Genomic DNA, 23905 nt, shown 5'->3' with positions numbered 1-23905 from the left:
TCCAGGCTTGAGTCTTCCTGCCTGGTATTTTCCTCTAACTCTAGACCTTTAAGAACCAAGAGTGTTGGCAGTGGGGCTGAGGAGGCAGTGTTTACAATAGCGCGTTCATAATTCTGCCAGAGTACCCTTGTGTGTGGTGTCTTGGTGAAATTGTCCTCTTCTGCACCACACTGGGTCACTGTGCAAAAACTCCTCCCTCCCTTTGCTACTTCAGGCTCTTCCCCCCACCCGCCGTAGGAGTCAGAACCATCTTTATATTTAACGACACAGAAGTCCAGCAAAAAACGAGGGAAATTGCAACCAGCTGTTTTCTTGTCTGCCTTAAGTGCAGCTCCAGACATGGTTGCTAAGGGAAAGTGTGTTTTCTTTTTTAACATGGTTTACAACCAAATGCTGTACACTAAAACAGAAACACCTTCTCCAAGTTCCTTAACAACAAGCCACCCACTTCCTCAGTTTTTTTTTTTCCAGGAATTAGGTAATTGATAGGTGATAGTGCCTTGCCTCTCCCCTAACACACACACAGACACACACTTTACTTCCTGGGGGAATTCAGACCCAGTCTAAACCAGTTGCAGATGTCTGGCAGTTCCTCCATATCCCATAGCTGGAGCGGATATGGGGTTGACACTAGTAACCAGAGGCAGACTGGGCGTCATAAACCTTCCTTGTAGGCGACCTGTGGTTTACTACTTTGAAAGATGGCAAAGCAGACTTACATCTTAGCCCTAGACTCTAGGCAAAGGATAGCAGACCTCATTGTATGTCCTCAATTATCTCTCCTAGGCGTGGCCCTCTCTCAAAGAACCAATGTCAAGTGGAATCCAGGGCAGAGTCTACCCCACAGCATCCCTTACAAAAGCCGTGTCCCATGGTGGGTTCTGCTGGGACTGCAGATCATCTGTGCTTCCTGCTGCTGTGGTCTGTGTGAGGTGGGGAACTGCTGTGTGCTCTCTCTGCCTTCCTCACATGCTTTTGGTTTTGCTGTTGTGCACTGGGTTCTGCAGTACTGTGTGCAAAGCCAGAAGACACCCACCTGCTCTTGGAGAAACTCTGCCTCACAACTCAGCTTTTAAACTTATGCATTGTACACCAAGGTTGTGCTCACAAGGGCTCTCTTGCTGGATGTTAGGAAGCACCCAGCTTGCTAGGATTCTAAGTTGATTGCTGTACTGAAGTACTAGAGAAGGACGAAACTAAACAAAACAAAACAAGACAAAACAAAACTGGTCCTTCGATGCTTACAAGATGAACATGATATGGTCTAATGTTAATTCTCCAAATTAAAAAAAAAAAAAACAAGTTATAAGCTGCTGATGCCAAGTTTCAAGTTGTGAATTAGAAAGAGTTCCTGGGCAAAACACTGGCCTTCCTAGCCCAGGCTGTGCCTAGAGTCACAGTGTCCCTACTGTACTGTTAAACAGAGGAACACTACAACTGAGTAACCCCTAAGTCATGACTAATGGGATCTACCCCAGACCAGGATCTGAGCTTGACTTCAAAGGTCCCTAAGTCACCCCTCCAACCCTATCAGTTTTACTGTCTTCCAGCTACCTCCCCACAACCTTTGTGAGACTCCCTCTAAGAAGGCAGAAAAATGGCACCCACAGCAAATGATTCCAAACAGGTGAGTTCTAAATCTTAATCTAAAACATAGACATCTTGTCTCCATGCCAGCAGCATCTATTTTACTCCCAGAAGTCTAGAGACCTTAATCCAGCCCTGAACTGAAGTAGAAGTCAGGAAAACCTGTTTAGACTCTGCCACTGGAACTGTCATGTTTTATTCATGGATACTCTCAGGGATGACTTGGCCGTCAGTCTGGAAACTACAAAAACTGTTTCATTTGTCATGATTGTATATTAGAGGAAAATCATGTATTTCCCAAATAGGCATTGATAACTTCTAAAACTTTATTTTTAAAGCCCTTTAAAAATAAAGCATGGGGTTATTTCATCTTTAAGAGGTATTGAATTGTGGAATCCTGGATTCAAAATGGTAAACATTTTCTTATTTTCTAATCTGAACAAATTCACATAAGGATAAGTTCCTCTTAATGTTGCAGAAAAAAAAGTCATTTAGCTAACTAAAATAAAAATTAATCAATATCATCTCTCATAGGACGGGAAGGAATTTCCCTTTCTGCATAGCACATTAGGTACTTTAGAGAAGAGTTTCTTTGCCCTGGAAAAATACCAGACTAACCATGAATTATACTGCAGAAAGTAATGGCTGTGAATGTAACCTCTAGTAAAGTTATTTTTTTTTCCTCTTAAAACTAAGATTTGCTTTGATGTCACCAACATTTCCAAGTTGAGGGTCTCCTGATAATGATCTTACAGTGAGTCCTGGTGGATGTAGTTCTGGGCTAACCATCCAAGGAATCAACTGGGGTGTCACTAAACCCCAGCTTTGAAAGCACAAAGGCAGATAGAGACCTGGGAACTTCCCTGAATCTGACAGAGGGTTCCTGGCACCTAGCTAGCCTAGAACAAGAAGTTGTTCTCCCTGCTAATTCCTCATTTAGAAGGTGAGCAGAGCTACTCTGTGAAAGTCTGCCTCAAATAGTCAAAGCAACAACTCCTTCCCCTTCCAACCCCACCAAAAAGGACCTTAGTCTTTGTCAATGACCTTCATTAGTTGATGGGCTAGGGTCCTCACCTTGGTTATAGAGAGAAATTCAGTACAAGGGTGCCTTCCACTAGATGGCAAGAAATAAACCAGTCAAGATCTCTGGGAAGAGCAGACTAATACCAGCTCCAGTCATAAAAAAATTAAGCTGACCTTAGATGGCAGCATATGAAAAAGCTGTAATGTTAATGCTTCCCACCCCGAGGTGTTTATCTTCCTTCCATGTAGGATGCTTCACAAACACAATACCAGGACTTCAGCACTGTGGGGGAGGGGAGTATCCCAGTCTTCTTAGAGTAAGAGGATCTTGGCCTTAATATATACTGAAATTCAGACCCAAAGGCTCTGAACTTCTGCATCAGACATCCGGTAGGGCTTGGGAGTGAAGCTTAGAGCCAAGGCCATCTAAATGACAGGCCAAAGTGACACGAAGCCCATTTCCTGTCCTCCAACCATGAGTTTCCGTCCCAAACCAATGGAAGGCGATTTCACTTGTTAGGGCCCAAAGGGACAGTCAGTTCTACTCCTTCCACTCCCCAGGAAGCCACCTTGGTGACATACTTGATTCTAACCATTCTAAGTAGTAAAGGGATTAAATGGTCCCAACCATTTTGGGGAGTTGTAAAAGGCTCCAGAAGGTACAGTGTGGATAAGGCCACAAGATGGGGTAGATGATGTCATCAGAAGCATGTGACTGGTGGGAGCAGTTCCGGGCAACCTAATCCATGCTATGCAGGCAAGTAGAAGGATGGGCAGTGCTCATTGTTTGGCATTGATGATGTCCACAGATTCAGGCTTGAGAGATGCACCACCCACAAGGAAGCCATCCATGTCAGGCTGACTTGCCAGCTCTTTGCAGGTTGCTCCAGTGATAGCACCTCCATAAATGATCTGGGTGCACTGAGCCACCCCATCAGAGACATTGGATTTCAGCCATCCCTGGAGCTTCTCATGTACTTCCGGTTGAGGGGTTGCAGTCTTGCCAGTCCCAATGGCCCATACAGGTTCGCAGGCCAGGTCCACCTTGCTCCGGTCCTTCACATTATCTGCGATGACCTTGGTTTGCTCAAAAACAGCCTTCTCGGTGATGCCAACTTCTCTTTTGTCTAGCTTCTACCCAGTGTAGGCGATCACTCAGAGTTCCTCTGCTAGGGCATGGTTCTCTTTCTGCCCAATCAACTCGTCTGATTCCCAAAGACATGTCTTCTTTCTGAGTGTCCCAGCACGACCCAGGTAACTCCTAAGCCTTTAATTATGCCAGTGCTGATTTCCCCAGTGAAGGCCCCACTGGTCACTTTGTAGCAGTTCTGTGCAGCCATAGCAATTTTGGGATCCAGCTTCTTCCTGGCGAAGTTGATGTAATCGATTGGCGGTGCACAAACCACCTCGGTGCCTGCTGGCATGCTGGCTGTGTTCAGGGTGCAGAGGAGTTCTCCCAGACACTGCTTCCTCCCGTTCATCTTCCAGTTGCCCCCCACGAAGAACTTCCGGGAAGGCGCCATTGCACTAAGCTCAAGTCTCTGAAGGTCAGAGTCACAGTATAAACTATGTCCTTTCCAAAGGATTAGTGTGTGTGTGTGTGTGTGTGTGTGTGTGTGTGTGTGTGTGTGTGTGTGTGATATATGTCTATGTATGTGTGCCATATGAGTTCAAGAGTCCAAGATAAGTCAGAAAAGGCATGGATCCTCTGGATGTGGGGTGTGAGTGTTCCTATGGATACCTGGTACTGAGTCTGGAACCTCTGCAAGAACAGCCCGTGCTCTTCATTGGAGAACCACCTCTCCAGAACCCACCTCAATCCTTGAGCCATACGTACTTAATAACATTGTATAGTATTATCCCTGGTTTTTCGGGATGAAAACAGGTAAGTTGACACCTATCCTCTAGCTTGGGGGCAAAATACAAGGATATAACTCTGGGGCTTACCCAGAGATGAAGAGCAGTTTCTAGAAACAGCCTTGTCAATCAACTAACATCTTGAATGTATTGTAAACACACTTACAGGTTTAATTTGCAGGTGGAAATGGTAGGCTTCTACCAGCTCAGAGAAGGGAATAACCTAACCTGCGTTCCCCTATCTCTGTTTGACACAAGACAGAACAACAAAATTTACAGAAGAAATCCTGAGATTTCACTCATCAGAGTGAGAGAAGAAACCTGGGTAGGGAAAGTAGGATGAGAGGTAGAAATTCTTCTTCAACTCAAATTCCCCAGAAGTATTTTTCCAAAAATTATAAAAGTATTGGTAATTTTGTACAAATTTACTCTGTCTTTTAAGAACATTTTTCTCCTGAGAGCTGTCTCTTCAGAAGCAGAAGTACCCCATGCTGTGGGATAAGAAGGCCACAAGGTATTTCCATCCAGCAGAGGAAACAGCTCTCCCTTGTACTAATTAAGACTGTTTCAGGCCCTACACACTCAGCTAGGATTGGGAAGCCTTGCAGGACGGTGACTGCCTAGCCCCAGACCAGACTTCCAAACTGGAATTGATCTTGGTGAGCTTTTAAAACGCTGGTCTATACTCTTACAAATACAGAAATAATCTTGTTAAATATATTAAGGTTGACTAGATTTGAGATACAGGCTTCCTCCAATGATGTGACTTATAGGGCCAGAATAATAATTTAGAAATTTATAAAAATCTGTGACTCTCTTCATGCTCCTCCTCTCCATCTCCCTCTTCTTTTACTCCCTCCTCTCTCTTCCACTTTCACCTCATCCTTCCTCCTCCCCATTTCCTTTCTTCTCTTCTTTTCCTCTGAGTCAGTGTCCCAGGCTGGTCTTGAACTTGTGACTATCATGCTGCTATAGCATCCCAAATGCTAGGATTATAGGTGTATGCCAGAATGCCTGGCTCCATTCTCTCACTTTAAACAAGCAGCATGAATGTTGCACTGCTTGGTAAGAGCGGAGCCACCAAAGATGACATCACAACACACTGACACTGGCTTCTGATGGACTGTGACATTTACCCCCACAACCCCCACATTGTAGACTTGCCAGATTGACCAAAGATAGCAACTGTGAAGGTATCTTCCTCTCAGACACATGTGTCCTTGCATCGCCTTTCAGATGTGTCTACCCCCAATTAATTCCCTTTCCGGTTAGCATTTCTGCTTTCTTTTTCTTGCTACAGTTATTCAGAAGAGCTATGTTTGCAGGTCTGCTAGTCAGGCACTTGGACTTCCTAATCTGCAATGTATGAATATTATAGTCTTTTTTTTTTTTCAAATTGTTCTAGATACTTCCTGCAAGTGCCATCCACCTTTGACCTGAGTGTGAAGATATTTGATAAAGCCCTGAAAAGCAAGCAGTTCCTTGAGACTGAGCACTCTTGGAAAGGGCCAGGTCTAGAAAGCGGGAAGGAGGAGGTATCAGTCACCACTATGATTGTGTACAGTGGGGCTTTCCCCCTCTTAAAGGGACATTGCAGAATCACAAAGGTAGGGCAGTTGGAGAAGGAAGAAGGAAGGGAAAAGATATGAATCCACACCTGCAGTTTGAAGGTGTGTGGCAACCATGTCTCCACTCCTCTGAGGGGACAGCCTCTGGTCAGTCGCACTGAGCCTGCGTCTCGTTGTGTGTGAACCTCTGAACTATGAGGAAGCTGAGGCAGAAGTGGATAACGCGTTCTAAATCATTAACAACGTTTGTTCTTTGAGCCTCACTTATATGTCATTTTTTCTTCTTCTTTGCTTTAGTGATTCCCAACCTTCCTGTCTCTGTGACCCTTTAATACGACGGCTCCTCCTGTTGTGGTGACCCCAACCACAGAATCATGTCTTTGTTGCTACCTCACCACTGCAATTCTGCTATTGGTATGAACTGAAATGTAAATGTCTGTGTTTTCCAATGGTCTTAGGCAACCCCTGTGAAAGGCCACCTCCCTAAGGGGTCATGGCCCACAGGCTGAGAATCACTGTGGTAGAGTACTTCTGCCCCGGGGAGGGTTGTCAGGGGAGAAAGAAAAGATTGCTCCAGAAGGAATCTAGAAAATGATAAGGCAATTGTCACTTCTGGTCACTTGTTATGAAATTTATAGCTGAACTTTGGGTTTGCAGGCTTGCCTAATGGCTTGAGAAAAGATTATTCCCATCCTTTTAGCGTCCCATCTGGTGAGCTTCCCATCACAGTTTTGCATAAGAGACTTAGAAAGCAGGAACTGGGTTCCCATACCAAGGAATGGAGGACTATCTCTCTGACCCCAGAAAAGTGGTGTTCCCCTCAGGAACCCCTGTCCTTTTGTAAGTTGCAACATATTATGAGAAATCGTGTTTTTGTCAGGCTGTGCCCTACCCTGGGTGATTCTGTTTTACAACCAGCATTTGGATCCATCTGGAGTGTCAATCGAGCGGCGGCAGGATGACTCTGCACCAGTTTATATACACACACGCGAGAAACAATACCTGTTCAACACAGACTGATAGGTACCTTATTCCTAAAAGTAAAGGGGGATCTGATTGTATGAATACAGTGATAGCTTAGAGCCATTTCAGAAAATCTGGGCTTGAGGGCTGAACAGACACCCCAGAAGGAGTAAATGTGCAATCCTCTCACTTGGACCCTTAAGGGGAGGAAGACCATGCTGTGTAAGTTTTCACCTGACACCCCCCTCTCTCTCTCTCTCTCTCTCTCTCTCTTTTCTTCCTCCTCCTCCTCCTCCTCCTCCTCCTCCTTCTTCTTCTTCTTCTTTTTCTTCTTCTCCGTCTTCTTCTCTCTCCTCTTTCCCTCTCCTCCTTCCTCTCCCCTCCCCCTCCTCCCCTCCCCCTTTTCTTAATCTATCTCTACCTCTCTCTTTCTATCTCTGTCTCTGTTGTCTCTCTCTCTCTGTGTGTATGTGATTAAGGGGTCAATAGGTTTAGAACTCTGACTGTTCCAGGGATTTCAGTTCAGTCTCCTATTGCTGATCTAGTCACTCAACTGCTGTTACCCACCCACCCACCCACTCATCTGTCTGGACCTGACAATATGTTTGATCATGTGCCTGACCACAATACCATGCTGTTCTATCTTACCATAGGCTCAGAAGAATGGGGCCAAGTGGCCTCAGATTGAATACACTGGAGCTGAGAGCCAAAATAAATCCTCCCCCCTTCACGTTGTTTATTTTAGGGAGTTTGTTACAGGATCAAAAACTGAACTAACCCATCCTATAATTGGCTTCACTTTTACCTAGCCATTTTAGATTGGTTTCCTTCAGTGACACTCAAGATTATTCCATATCTTTTCATGACATGATATCTTCACTTTATCTGGATGTATCACAGTGTTTTATGTTGGTCTATATCCCCCTCCCCTCCCAATGTCCTTGTATTATTAATGCTACTTATTATACTTGGCAATAAAGACTTTAGGGACGCAGATAAAGATAGTTGAGATGATTAGACTGGAGCTTTAATCCAATGGAAGAGTGACCTCTTAGGAGGAGACATTAGAGATTGCCTGCTTAAAGAACAATCACCTGAGGCTACAGCAAAAAACCAGCTATTATTATTATTAGTAACCAGATCGCCAGCTCCCAGACCAGCCGCCTCGAAGACTGTTGTTATAAAGTAAATATTTGCTATTTAAGGTACCCAGTCTACAACAGACTAATGCTTGTGAAGTTAAATACTTCTTCCATTCCACTGAAAGACATCTGCTTTGTTTCCAAGTCTGGCAATGATTAAGAAAGTTGTTATATGCAGAAGGTTTTAGCTCATCTGAGTAAATACCAATAGATGAGGCTGTTGGATCTCATGACAAGGGTATGTCTACTGCTATAAGATTCTTCCACACTGGTTGTACCGTTCTTCATTCCCAACCATGAAAGAGCATTCCTGTGCCCCAGTGATGTGTTTTGTTGATGTTCCAGACTTCATCCTTCTTATTAGGGATCTACTAGCGTTGCTTTTGTCTTAATTTACATTTTCCTAACGATACGCAGTGTGGCAAAGCTTCCTTTGTTTGCTTGTCGTCTAGGTGTTTGTTGAGGCACAGTTGTCACTTTATCATGTTGTTATTAGCATACACATTTATGCCACAGTAACAACAGGACATTATCTGGATGTGGCGTGTTACTGGGTTTGCATTGCTGGGAGAAATGCCAGACAGAAACAACAAAGTTTGTATATGCCCTCTTTGTGATTTCAGAGATTTGGGTTCACCATGGGGAGGGGTATATCAGAGCCATGGGTTATAACACGGTGGATAGAGATGAAATACAGAAAGAAGTTTGTGTGTGTGTGTGGGGGGGGGTTGTGTTTAGTGGCATTCTTTCTCCCTGTCTACTCCTTCTCAAGCTATAGGATGGTGCCTTCCACATTCAGTAACTCTTGTTTTCTCCTTCGGTTAACCTCTTCTAGAATTAACCTCATTAGTATTAACCTCATTAGCATTAACCTAATTAGCAATAACATCATTAGCATACCTAGACCACCTTCACTAATCTCATAGGTGTTTCTCTGTGGGATCAAGTGGATAATCAAAGTATGACATCATATGGGCCATTGTGCTTTGGATTTTCAATTTAGTTCCATATTACTTTGAAGTGTTTTCTTATTGTTATTTATTTGTTTGTTTGTTTATTTTTGGTTTTTCGAGACAGGGTTTCTCTGTGTAGTCCTGGCTGTCCTGGAACTCACTCTGTAGACCAGGCTGGCCTTGAACTCAGAAATCTGCCTGCCTCTGCCTCCCAAGTGCTGGGATTAAAGCTGTGTGCCACCACTGCCCTACTTATTGTCAGTTTTTAAGAGTTCTTTATATTTTGAATACCAGGCTTTTGTTAAATATTTTATTCTGGACTGTGTTTTTGTCTTCTGGTTCTCTTGACATTGTCTTTTAGAGAGCAGACATTCTATGAAAATTTATATGTTATTTTAAAATAATTTTACTAATGTTATTGAATCAGTGGAATTATATATTTTATTTTTATATATGTAATATATACTATAGATAATATATAAAATAATTATACTATATATACTATATATAGTATACTATATATATGTATGTGTGTGTGTGTATATATATATAAACATTATAGGCCAGATCTTTAATCAATAGAAGTTATTTTCTCAGTTTTGGCAAGAAAGTTCAGATCAAACAGCCTGTAAGTTTAATTTACTTTTCCTAGATTTCACATGGATTTTTTTTCTCTACTTGGTTTATTTGCTGAGGAGAGAATGCATGGATTTCTTTTACAGAAATCCCACTCCTATCCAACTGGGTCTAACCCTTATAACCTTAACTGACTTCTTAAGGACCTCCTTTCCAAATTGAGCTATACTGTGGTATATGATAGTGTATATGATAGCTTTCTTCAGCTTGTGAACACTGCAGAGTTACAGCTAGGGACCATTCTTAATATTAAAGCTACAAGCAAAATAAGGCAATGTAGTGTAGAAACCATCATTGGATTCTATATGAAGGCTGGAAGAGAAAGGCAGAGAATGGCTTTGCCTGACCTCAGCTGAGCTCATCGACTATAGACTCTGTCTTTTTTTTAAACTGTCCCCTCTGTTGCCACAAATAATTGCAAAAGTGCAGCAAATATAGTCATGTATTATGATTTCAACATTATGGGAACATTATGAGGCAAATTTTCACACACACTAAAAGGCTACGACATCACTAACATTGTAATATAGGAAACCATTATTGTCCGTATGAACTAGAAGATCATCATAGGGCCCTATAACTATAATGATTTTCAAGCAAGTTCACACATGTAGGCTATAGACTTTGAAAATCATCCATATGCATTTCTGATAAATTAAGGGAATCCTCTAAGGAAGAACTTCCCCACTTACTGATTTGGATCTTAGAAAAGGGGTTATCATGCAGAAGGGCACATGCCAGCAAATGGCAAAGACAGTAATGGGCCAAAAACACCAAAATGCTCAACTATATGAACACTTCTTGGTTCTCCTGCCTCACACTAAACTTAGTCAAAAAACTAAAGTACTTGAGTACTTTATCATGGTGCACGCTTGTAATTCTAGCACCTAGGATGAAGAGGTGGGGTGATTAGGGTTCAAAGATAGCCTCAACTACATAGTAAGTTCAAGACCACATGAGTTTTAAAGATCACAGAGTTTCAAATAAAAAAAAATTTTTAAAGAAGGAAATACAGAACAAAAGGAATTAAGAGAAAGAAAAATAGGAAAGAGCTAGAGAGCTACCTTCCTGTTCACACTGACTGACTGTTACAACCCATTTTTTTTTCAAGGTTGAATTTCGGTGACTGAGGCAAGGCTTCCTGAAATACTTTATCCACAGACCACACATTCAGACAGACTAAGAGATGCTTCAATTACAGGACCACTACACTTTAAACGAGACTGAGCATTTAATTTTTCCTATGTTTACCAATGGGAAAAAAGGACCAGTTCCATGAATTGATACACTTTGTGTTGTGTTGTGTCTATCTGGGTGGTAAGATGAAATACATAGATGTATGTTTTGGAAACGTGTTCCTCTCCCAATCTAATGAGGGAAATAGATGCTTAGTCATTTGTCATAAGTGACAGGGCACTTTAGTTCACTGGTTTGCTTTACCCAGAGGGCAGCAGTGAGCTTTGGTAACGCTGTTAGCCAAGAAGGCAACTGTACCAGCGCAGATAGGAGGAAGTGTCCTCGGAGTGTCTCAGGAAGGCTCTGGCGGATACGCATGCGCGATTCTCACTGTTTTCTGTGTGGATGGCAGCAGAGCCCTGGTACCAATTCATCCTAGTGCCCAAGCTGAGATACCTAACTTGGGATATCACATACACCCATTTCTATCTATGGGAACTGTATTCGGTCTGCTCACTCCTCGTTTCTCAGAAGTTCTTCCTGTTTATGATGTTGTTTCTGACATTTAGAATGTGCGGGTTACAGGTTGGCAAGTTGGCCAGCCAGTACTTGCTATCAAGCCTGCGTGAGCACCCGAGTTTAATGAGTAGGATTCACATGGGAAAAGGAGAGAACCGGCTTCTACAAGGAGCCTCCTGACCTCCTTACACACACCATGGCTCAGAGACACTCATATACAAATAAATAAATGTTAAAAATAATGTTTTTAATGTGCTGGTTATTTTCTGTCCCCTGAGATATTTACTGCCCCTTGCTGCCTTGCTTTGCACATGAGGAAGGAAGTTCACCCTTGGGATAATGTAATCAGTGGGTCTTGTGGGACAGCCTCCAACTGGGTTCTGATATGAAAAGTGACCTCTACTCTCTACCTTCCTGCTCCAATCAATGTCTCGTGTGTGTATGTCTGTGTGTGTGTACGTGTGTGTCTGTGTGTTTTTATGTGGAAACACTTATGTGTGGGTCTAATTGGATGTGTGTTTACCGTGCAAACTCTCTTTAACATGCTGCATCTTGAATACCTTCTTGCCCATATTCCCTGCTCAGGCCTGTCTTCATCACCCTGTGGCTCCGAGGGATTGCCTGAGGATGCTTTCACGATCCTATTGCCCCTGCAGTCACAAGCATATGAGGACTCCCTGCCATTGCCACTCACCCAGCACGTGAACAACCCTTATTGTATCCTTTATACTTGCCTGCACGCTTAAATTTCTTCACTGAAATTACTTGATTCAGTCAAAGAAGTTAGAGTTTGTTTCCTTTTGGGACCCTTCCTGGAATTCTGAGTAGTCACCAGTCCACTCTTTGTGATGCTTCCTCCCCCACCCCAAAGCCTTGGGTTTGTCAGCTTAGGGCACAGGTCATTGCTTTCAAACCCCTCGCTGCTGCTTGTTAAAGATGCAGACTCCTGGGTTTTACTTGTGAGCACGTTCTCCATCAGAATCTCTGGGTGTGCTGGGCAGTGGTAAGCACACCTCTAACACGCTCCTACCGAATAAAATCCTTGTAAGAGTTGAGTCTCCATGTTCCTGGACACACCAGTAGTCTTCTAGAATCCTCCAATAAAGCCTCTCATTATGGATAAATCCAAAATGAATAATTATACGCATTTCAAGCAATTTAAGCTTCTGGGACAGAGAGGATGTAGATTTTTTTTTTTTTACTTCGACCCAGTCAATGTTTGGAGGCTGCTTTGTGTGAATTCTTGCATCTCGAAACCACACCCTCTCAAGAGTACTGAAACAGAAGAAGAAGAAGAAGAAGAAGAAGAAGAAGAAGAAGAAGAAGAAGAAGAAGAAGAAGAGGGAGGAGGAGGAGGAGGAGGAAGAAGAAGGAGGAGGAGGAGGAGGAAGAGGAGGAGGAGGAGGAGGAGGAGGAAGAAGGAGGAGGAGGAGGAGGAAGAGGAGGAGGAGGAGGAGGAGGAGGAGGAGGAGGAAGAAGAAGAAGAAGAAGAAGAAGAAGAAGAAGAAGAAGAAGAAGAAGAAGAAGAGGGAGGAGGAGGAGGAGGAGGAAGAAGGAGGAGGAGGAGGAGGAAGAGGAGGAGGAGGAGGAGGAGGAAGAAGAAGAAGAAGAAGAAGAAGAAGAAGAAGAAGAAGAGGGAGGAGGAGGAGGAGGAGGAAGAAGAAGGAGGAGGAGGAGGAAGAGGAGGAGGAGGAGGAGGAGGAGGAGGAGGAAGAAGAAGAAGAAGAAGAAGAAGAAGAAGAAGAAGAAGAAGAAGCAGCAGCAGCAGCAGCAATAACTTGCATTAGTTTCTAGTCACTCTGTATTTAATGGCTTTAGAAAATAACCATTCATTATCTTCATGTTTTCTGAGCTGGAGACTCTGCTCTGGCTTCCATAGGCTGAGGTGAAGGAGTGGTCCATGGTACATTCTGTTCTGAGCCCATAATCCTTCTCAAACTCACAGTGATGATAGCAGAATTCAGTTCTTTGTGGCTTTAAGACTGCAGCTCCATTCCTATTGCTGGGCTATCTACTAGACCTACTGGGCCAACCTTGGCTCCTCGAGTCTGCCTGCAGTTTGTACTCATGTGGCTTCTATAGGCCCTTACTCAAACCACTGAATTATCTCTCTGTTCACCCAGTAACAACCTCCTCCCATGAGTCACATCCCTTTGTGCTCACAGATCCAGCTCACCCGAATGAGAGGATGAAAAGAAAATTATATAAGGCATGTACAGTGCTAGGCATGTCGGGACATCTTAAAACTCCATCCATCACCAAACCTAAGAATAGCATGTACCCTAGATGTACTTTACTTTCTATTCCTACAACAGCCCTGAGAAATAGGTCTTAGCTGGGCCTGTGGCACATGTTAATAGTCTCAGCCCTCCATAGGCTGAGGCAGAATCTCTCCCAGCTCCAGAGCTTCCCTGGCTGACGAGGAAACACCTGAGTGCTACTACTCTTGCCCTATTTTGGTAAGGAAGTAACTTGAAGTGTATATTAGCAAATAAAAGATAAAATTTGGGATTTAATCATTTTTTTTGAAAATAAGTATGGAGATTCCATTGTGTTGGCTATTTGCTCAGACTTAAGCCTTTCCTGACATGAACCCCCTTTGTAAACTTTGTAAACCCTCAAGGCAGGAAAGTGGCCAGACCCCAACACCCAGACTTCTCTAACAGCCTTAAAGGCCATTTCCTAACAGCTGTAACTATCATTCCCAGACCGTACCCTACAAGAAAAAAATAAAATAAAATCCCACTAATCCCTGAACAAGAAAACCCACCAATCCCTGATCTCTTCAAAGATCAGGACTTGAAATCCCACCAGTCCTCGCCCTGGAAATCTCCACCCTTTAAGATATCCTATAATAGCCCTGTCTACTGTTGAGCCTGCTGTCTTCCAGGAGCAGAGGCTGCCAACCCTGGATTCCTCCCACCCAATAAATCTCTTTTATAAGATTTGCTTCCTGGTGTGACTCTCTCATTGGAAGAAGCCAAGAAGTAAAGAGGTGGAGCTGAGGCATTCAGTAGCCTCGGCTCTGCTGGGGATAATCTCCCTCGGTAGCTGCAAGAAAGGAGAGCATCTAAATTGAGCTTGTTACACTGTAGCACTCCAGCTCAGCCAAGGATAATCTCTCTCAGGACTATAGCACCTTTACTGAGGAGGTTTCCTCTAAGAGCATGGGACTCCTAGTGTCATACGTCTCAGGACACCTCTCCATTGGTGTGGGTTAAAATGGGTGGCCTGCATCAGGCCCAGGGCTTGGGGCCACTGGGCGAGGCAGGGCAAGAAGTTAGACTGTGCGCACCCCATGCTGCCGCTGGGCAGGCATCGGGCTGTGAGAAGCCTCGGGACCCCACTCGAGGGGTGGGAAAAGGCACAGTCTGAGGCCCCCTGGGAACTGCCAGGAGGTGGCTCGTGGGTCCCCAGGCTGCATGGAAGCCAGGGATGGCAGGTTCTAGCTCTTAGACACCAAAGCAGATGCCACTCAATGTTGCAGTAGAGCTGAGAAAAAGAGGGTGGGCCTGTGGGCGGGCTCTAGCCTGGTGTGGGAGGCTTGGCTGAGAGTGCAGGGAGGCCTCACATGGGAGATTAGATGTGGCTCTTTAGAGAAAGACCTGCTCCATTGTCCCGATGAGAAGAGATAGTCCATGGTTTTAAGGCGTTTATTGTCATGGTGGAGAGTTGTGATGAGTGAAACTGTACCCCTTTTCTCGTGGCAGGCCTAAGGTTAAATGCCTTTTGCGGGGAGGAGTGTCTGGGGAGGAGAGTTTAATTGGCTAAGCCCATTAGGGCTTTGGGCACTGCGTTAAAATGGAGAACTGTCTTGAGGCTATGTGATCCGTAGTCATGTATTCTACCTGTGGAGGGGTTTGGGGTATTGCCTTACGTGACTGATGGCCACAGAATTGTGGGGAGCTGATGCCTCGTGTCAGGAGCCTGGGGTCTAGGAGTATGGCAGGCCTTCTATCCCTTGCAGTTATCTGCTGGGTCTCTGGGGTTTAAACCTAGCTAGATCAGAAAACAGGCTGCCTTTCACAGTCCCACACAATGGGACATTGCCTACCTCGGAGCTGTGTGGTTCCTGGTTTGGAGCCCCATGATATGTTTCAATTGAGGCAGGAATGCTAACACAGCATCCTACATTCTCACCCCATGTCTTCCTTTACATCTCCTTTTTAAATGTTTGCAGTCAAGAAAGTTTCCTCAAAGACCCAGGAGCTCTACCCTTGAGGTGTAATTATGAAGAAAGATAATGTTCAATCTATTCAAACACAGGGGAAAAAAAACCCAGATCTACCTGTCATTTGACTCTAAATTGTAGTGGTCTCCTTAGTGGATCGTGGCTCATTAGCTGTAGTTGAGAATAGGAGTTTCTTCTGTCTATGCAGGGTCCTTCCTGAGTGTCCTCAATACCCATCACTCTGGATTTACACCCATTCAACAATACAATTCTTTTCTTTGTTTTCTGCCCTTTAAAGACTCTTCCTGATCTGGGATTTATTTTTAATTATATTTTCCCGATGGGTACATAATAGTTGAATAACTTGTCGAGAACACCTTGCTACTGAGTGTCATAGTGCACCGTGAGCTCAAGTCCCTGGCTCCAAATTCCATGTGTGTACAGGTCTTCCCTTGTTTCTTTCTCTCACCAACTGAGTTGGAGGATGTGTGTGTGCTCGGCCTGAGACAACACTATACACACCGTTCCCTGACCAGTTCTCTTAGATTATGAGTTACTCCTTGAGATAACTGACATTGTGAGCCATGCAATCCATTGTTGAGGAGCTATTCTGTATGGTAGATCTTTAGTGGCATCTTTGATGTCTACCTATAAGACAAGTGTGTGTTGAGTGTGTGCAAAACCAATCCTACAATGGGAGAAAGAAAGACCCTCCCTCAAAGGCATGGCAGGAAGAGAGCAGAGAGCCACAGATGGAAGAGAGTACACTCTCCAATGGTTGGCTAATGATCCAGAAGCTGAGAAAGTGGCTTATTAAGATTTGCTTATTCTCCTTTTGCTTTGGTTTTGATACAGTGTCTTGATACGTAGCCCAGGTGAGCATGGAACTCTCCATCCTCCTGACTCAGCCTCTGTAGTGTTGGTATTACAGATATGCACCAGCAACCCTGGATTAAATCTGCTCTTTTTCAGAAATAAGAGGAAGCAGAGTGAGGTAAGCATCAGATTCACTATTCTTTCATTCCGCACTTTTCCCCCTGGTTGTACTAAAGTGCCTAAAAATGGATCACAGTAAAACTCTTATTTTGCCTGAGTATTGTGTTGTGATTTCTTGCTTTTAGTGAGATTTAACGGCTCATCAAGTCCCCTCAAGAATTATTGAGGGAAAACCATTAATGATTTAGATCAAGGTCTGTACTTCAGACTTGATAATAGGGACCATAACAAGCAGGCAATTTTACCGAGCCTGGGTATAATCCAACGAAAGATTTTTATAAAGTTTATTTCCTGGTATATTCAAGTCTTATATCTTGACTGTAATAACAACAATCAAAAATGAAAAAAAAAAGAAACATTGATAGATAGTTATAGCATTTGACCCTAGATACTTTCAAATTGAAAAGAAACCTCACGTGCCTCAGCCTTTCCTGAACAGTCTGGACTTTCAGAAAATCCCAGAAGCGGTGCTCTCTCCACTTCCTTCCCCGCTGCCCAAAGCACGATTTCTTTCCCACAGTCAGCAAGTAACTACGCACCAAAGATCTGCTATCTCACCAGCACATTAGGAAAGACAAAGAGTCATGAGACCCAGGGTCTCCTTTCCCAGGCTAGGTCACTGCTGGAAGAAACTGGTTCTATCCATGAAGTGGGAAAGTGTTTGCCAAACTTCCAAGCCTGGCAGCTCCCATGCTCCCCAACAGAGTCAAACCCAGGTTCAACACTGATGCATCGGCACTTACAAGTACTTACGCTTGTAAGTAACGGTGATGAGGGAGTGTTTAGTTTTCTGCTTCTTGGTGTATGCCAGACAAATGCAAGTGGAAGTGATATCTTTCATGGTCGAGAACTTGGCATTTTATCCCGACTGAGGATCATCGGGAGTCCAAGGCCAGTATTTGGCTACATGAGACCTAGTCTCTGAAAACAAACAAATATTTGACATGCACTTTTCCACTGTTCCTGGATGCATGACAGTTATACCTATCATCTCTTTCCACACCAAGGTACCTCCAGTAAGACAGAAGCTCTGAGGAGAAAACTCGCTTTGTCCTCGTGGACTTCTCCAATGTTCTGTTGGATCCTGTAGCAATCACATGTTGGCATTATAAAAATCTCACCAGATGCCATATTTCTGGAGACACGTGTTGTTTTTCTTGCTGAATGAAATTTTATTGTGGCTCCTGGTTTCAAAGATTTTAGTCCATCTTCTTGGTGCCACTGATTCTGGACTTATGGTAAGACAAAGCATCATGGCATAGAGAGAAGGTGAAAGAAAGTCTTTTTACCAATCACAGACAGGAAGCAGTGGAGAAGGACCTGGGGACCAGACATAGCCTCTCAAGTTCCATTTTCAGTTACCTGCTTTCTCCAGCAAGGCTCCACATCATAAGGTTGCCAGAACCTCCCAAGATAGCAACCGAATCTGGAGACCTAATAATCAATACATGAGCCTGTGGGGATATTTTATACTAAAACTAGAACAGTACTTTAATCAAATTTTTGTTGTCTAAGTTACTAAGCCTGCCGCTTAAACTTCTCCTAAATTAACCTTGAATTACATGCCTGGGAAGGTGGGAGAGGGTTGCAGATGGGCAGATTTTACTTCTTCTTCTTCTTCTTCTTTTCTTCTTCTTCTTCTTCTTCTTCTTCTTCTTCTTCTTCTTCTTCTTCTTCTTCTTCTTCTTCTTCTTCTTCTTCTTCTTTTTTTTTTTTTTTTTTTTTTACCATAAACCTACTACAGGCTTGGTCACTTCAGCATTGGCCATTGTATGGCTGCCAAGGTCAAAGGCTGCCCTGAAGATCTCCTGATAGGAATTCTAAGAACATTCTACCCCTGGGAAAACCCCTGCTGTATTATGACACCACAGCAGTTGATATGAAAGGTTAACCCAACCCCTTCACCTCTCAAAGGCCCAGTGTCCTATGTGCTTGAGTAACCTCCTTGCTGACTCGCCTATGTCCAACACCACAGAAAGCAAGCCAGTCCCACCAGGTCTGAACTGTATACTATATCCTTGGCAGTAAGGTCACCTATTTGCTTCTCTCTATATCCTTGGGGGAAATGGAGGTGTCCTGAATCTTAGGCACATATCCAAGGATACAGAAGTGCCTTACACTTGCTATGCACAGCCCAATGACACAAAGATAGAGATTTTCCTCTTCATTTAGTTAATCTCTTACTTTCCCTGTCATTATCAATTTTTTTTGGGGGGGGCAGGTACATAGTTGTATCATTTGTCACAGTTGTATGAGTCAATTTTTGCCCTTTGGAACCCTTCCCACTGTCCCAAATTTATCTGATTTGCCCTGAGATCTGGACATTTGTTCTGTTTCCAGTTCAGTAAAATAGGTTTTTCCATAATGAAACAGTTCCTCAAGGAGGATGATTCTAAGCCATCTTCGCAGCCAAGCCTCATGCTTCAGAAAACCCACTGGCTCACACTGACTGCCACCATCCTTTGACATAAGTACAGTTCGTGTTCCTGTCTGGTGTTGTTGTATCCTATTTATGCTTAGAAATTATTAACTATATTAAGGTTAGCCTGGCCTATATAGAAGCCCTGTCTCAAGAAGTTAATTTGGGAACAAATATGTGTTGGCATTTTTTTTTTTTTACTATTTTATTGTGTTTTTAATATCTACCACCATTCCAACCCTTATTACACCCTAATCCCTTCCAACCCCACAAATGCTAGGTAGGAGAGAAATAGGGTTAGAGGGAAAGGCGGCATAGATCTCTTAGAGCCAACAAAACAGACTACTTTCTGCTGGCTAGGGACACTGTATATTTCAGGGTCAGTCTTGATCTTCAGGAAATCTCCAACTTCTACGTCTTGTCTCTTTGCTCCCAAACACTTCACAAATGACAACAGCAACTGGGAGCAACAGCCTTTCAGAGCACCTCACCCATCTTGGGGGCTACGGAATTTATACCCTCTCCAGATGCCCCAGAATTAAACTATCTGCAGATAGCAAAGATCACACCCGCACTAGTGCATGCAGCAAGTCATGATCACCCACTGTGGAGCGGCCTCTTCTTCCACTCCTGGGATAACAACAAAAGCATATTCACATAACATAACTGGGTTGTTTTAAAGAAAATAAGATTCTCACTACAAATATGGCTATTGTACATTTTCTGTCTTCTTATTTCAGAATAGTGGAGATGGAGGAGAAAAAAAGTAGAAGATGCCAGAGTGCCCAGCCTACTTTACCCACCACTGTCTTACACAGAATCTGAACATCAAATAGGTCACCTTTGAAATTGGAAAGTAGATTAGATTTGAAATGAGAAGGTAGATTGAATTTTGCATACTAATACCCAAATGCTTTAGAATTATGTTCCAAGCCATTTATTTCTGTTATTTCAATTTTTTTCATTGTATTTGAATGTGGTGGCACATATCTATAATCCCAGCACTTGGAGGTAGAAGCAGAAAAATTAGGAGTTGAAGGTTGGCTACACAGTGATTCCTAGGTCAGCCTGGCTACATATGATATTTCTGCCTTTCTGCCTCGTGTGTGTGTGTGTGTGTGTGTGTGTGTGCATTTGATAGTAAAGATATAATTTTAATTTTAAAGCAAACATATTTTATGAGAGTGACAGATATATTAAGAATTATAAAGATGAGTTAGAAGAGCCATCACCAGTTAAGAGCTAACACTCAGTAGAAGATATAAAATACATGCATTACTGACTTTCAACAATGGATAAAGTTCATAAAGGCCTCTAAAAAGGAACAGCTGAAGAAATATCTGCTTGAGCTTTGACCCCTTTATGGATTTTTTTTATAGTTCCTGTGTGGATATACACATGTCATATTAAAAAATGCATGGCTGAGCTAGGCAGTGGTGGTGCACGCCTTTAGTTCCAGCACTTGGGAGGCAGAGACAGGCGGATTTCTGAGTTCAAGGCCAGCTTGGTCTACAGAGTGAGTTCCAGGACAGCCAGAGCTACACAGAGAAACCCTGTCTCAAAAAACAAACAAACAAACAAACAAAAAAATAGCATGGCTGGTATGTTTTTTTTAAGTGTAACAACACCCTCATAGACAGAAAGAGGTAGGGGGTCCAGGGAGGAAGGGAGAGGGGGAGGGAAGAAGGAAAGGAGGAGGGGGGAAGGAAAAGGAATTTAACTATTTTATTTTACTTGAATATTTTAGACTTATAACACCAAATTCGTCTGTTTTTCATTATTTGTGAGCACATATATGATGGCACATGTCTGCAATCCCAGGATTAGGGCTGCTGAAGAACCCTGGGTACATAGCAAGTACGTAAGCAGAGGGACACGATGCAAGACCCTATCACAAACAAACAGCAAATGTATTTAGTATTACTCTTACTCATTTCTACACATTGAATTCTTTATCTCAATGTCTTTAGCTTTTATTTAAAAACTATGCATACTTACACTTGCCAATTCCACTTGTTTTTTGTTGTTGTTGTTGTTGTTTTGTTTTTGTTTTTGTTTTTGTTTTTTTTTGGAGTGCCAAGTAAAACAACACCCTTTTAAGAATACAATCTATCCTTGTGTTTGCTTGTCTCTGAATTTGACTTCTATTCTTTGTAAAGAAGTTAAAAATACTGACATTTAAGATTTATCTACTTTGTTTGTCTCTCAACTTAAAAACTCATCTCAAAATTTTATTAGACATTTAAGCATATTTCTGAAATTTTGTGATCTTATAATTTTATAACTCAAGCAGAAAGTTTTGTTTTGAAAATCTATGATGTTAATTGGTTTTGGTTTTTGAGTTTTGCTTTCCTGCTCTTTCTTTCTCTCCCTCACTACCACCCCAATTTTTTCTTCTAATTTCTAGAGATAGAATTTTACTATGGAGTACTGGCTAACCTCACTATGTTGCACAGGCTGGCCTTGAACTTGTGTTGATCTTTCTGTCTCTTGCTCCTGAGTACTGAAATTAGGAGTTACATTAATTTTAGAGCAAGATAAACTTAAATTAGAAACTTCTTAAATGACTTCATATCATGCTCCAAACCCCATGTACATGTGTATATGCACCTATGCACATGTCTGCACACATTCTACCGCAGATGCATAAGGATGGACATAACTACCACCCATCTTATAAAGATAACAGCAAAGATCAGAGAGGGCAAACAATCTGCTCAGAGTGAAAATCAATTCACTTTTACAGAAAGTGAATGGTGTAACCAGAGGTTACACCCTCAGTAGGACTGGCTACCAGCCTAGCATGGTGCCAAGGTCTCTGCTATGCATGGGGAATGACTGACTTAGTCAAACATCTAATAGCACTGCTCTTGGCTGCTAGCGTTTAAACAGGACCAATGACTTTGTGCTTCCTTTAAAGTTCCCAATTCTCGGCTGTACTTAACAGACTTTAGACTGAAGTGAAGAGAGCAAGTTGGGAAGATGATTACTGAGAGAGATGATCCCACACACTCCCCCCCTCCCAGCCTATCTCACTGCTCAACAGTTTATTTAGAAAAGAAAATGATGGTTAAAGGTCTTGAGCTGTCCATTCCCACTGGTGACACGATCGCTTGAAACCCTGTGCTGGCACTTTCCAGCATCACTGCCTAGGGCTATGTGCCGACAACCCTGAGCTAAGACATCACTGTGATCACCCACCATTAGTAACACGAATATGTGTCTAGTGGTTAGACAGGCACCATGGTGTGTGCCTGTAGTCCCGGATACCAGGGAATCTAAGTCAGAAAGATCATTTGGACCTAGTGCTTCAAATCCAGTTTGAGTAACACAGTGAGACCCCATGTTTCCAAAAAGGAGAAAATGTGAATAGAGGATATATAACATTTAAAAGTATTTCACAAATTATTATTAAAAACTTATGTAAATAAAAACATTCTAGTTTATTATGATTGCTTTAGATTAAAATTAAAACAGCCACATCTACCAAGTGGCCACTGCAGACAAGGCAGGTCACTGACTAAATTCTTACAATTAAAGACTTTCAAAATCCGAGCTTTAAACTAAAAATATATCCCTCACATTAGTTTGTTGTATGCAAAGTGGAATTTAGTATCTGGTTGACTTTGCCAGGATAAGACTATTGGCTCTATGTAGGAATAAAGTGCTGGTAGACAGTTCATGGGCATTTTCTGATGTCTGCTGAAGTCTCTGTGTTCCTAAGCCAGATGACATACGCACACTATTCATGACAGAATATCCTTGCTGGCAGAGGATCATCCAGGAGGAAAGGACAACAGTGTCCACCATCGCTGAACACTGTTGGCTGATCTGTCCAATCCAAACCTCTTCGAATACTCCCTATCAATTTCAACCTTGCGGAAAACCAACAGAATAAAAACTAAAATCAAAGCAGCAAAAGGGAAATAATAAGACTTCTGTAAGTTCACTGAAAGTATGCTTTTCTGAATCCTGCTGATCACACAACACCGTCCTCTGATGTGTGGTAAGTCAGTTTGTGCTGAACCAAGGTAGAACACGTCCATCTGCCTCTCCTCCACCTCAGTACCTGCTCCTACATGTATTGTCACATCTTCCCTTCCTGATCCCTGAGCCTCTAAAGTCCAGCTTATTTACCTCCAGGTGGAACGCACTTTTCTGACTTCACACTTATTCTGTTCTATCCACTCCAGGATCTCTTACTGTCTGGGGAGGCTACACATTCACCTTTCTCACTGTCCTGTTCTTTATATCCGATGGTTTACCTGAAGTGTATTTAACAGTATGTGAGGCCATGCAATCACATGCAGGTTTGGTAATACTTCTGCCATGTTTGAGGTGAGATAGCTGCTGAGTGCATAGTTTTTGAATGACTCAGGAGACTGCTGGAGCCCTCCCAGACAGGGAATTGATGTTAACATCACCCATTCCATAGAAGTGTCACAACTACTAGAATATTTTAAACATTTGTAACAGGAATCGACTTGAGACATTTTAGATGATGTCATTCTGTGCCCATGGCTTCCTTTCTCCTTCCTGCGAGTTGGTCTCGCTGAGCCAAGGGGCAGAATGTAAAGAATGAGAGCCATTATTTTGCATATAGAACCAGACAATACTCTAAAATATGCCAGACATGACAATATGTGGTTGCATTCCCAGAACTAGGGAGGCTGAGGCAGGAGGATCATTGTCAATAGTCATGAAGCCAGTTTGGGATACATAGTGAGCTAAAGGTTACTCTGTACTCTATAGAAAGATCCTGACTCAAAGGCAAGGAAAATACCAAACACATTCTTCTATTTGGAAAATATTCATCTTCATTGAAGAAAAAGAAATATGTGAACTAGGCTGAGCCAGTAGTTGGAGGGCAGCTGCTCGCACACTGGAGAACCCCT

General features: G+C 42.9%; 1 long non-coding RNA gene and 1 pseudogene across 1 annotated transcript; one reads left to right on the top strand and one right to left on the bottom strand.

Moving 5' to 3' along the window:
- Tpi-rs5 (triosephosphate isomerase related sequence 5) lies at positions 2819-4177 on the bottom strand (annotated as a pseudogene).
- 1700124M09Rik (RIKEN cDNA 1700124M09 gene) lies at positions 18501-19082 on the top strand. Its single transcript, NR_166085.1, has 2 exons — positions 18501-18587; positions 18932-19082. It is a non-coding gene; the product is annotated as an RIKEN cDNA 1700124M09 gene (long non-coding RNA).
- The last annotated feature ends 4823 nt before the right edge of the window (positions 19083-23905 follow it).

Source organism: Mus musculus, chromosome 10, assembly GCF_000001635.26.
Source record: "Mus musculus strain C57BL/6J chromosome 10, GRCm38.p6 C57BL/6J".
NCBI classification, from domain to species: Eukaryota; Metazoa; Chordata; class Mammalia; order Rodentia; family Muridae; genus Mus; species Mus musculus.
The sequence above is the reverse complement of the archived record's forward strand: the minus strand, read 5'-3'. Positions and strand labels throughout refer to the sequence as shown.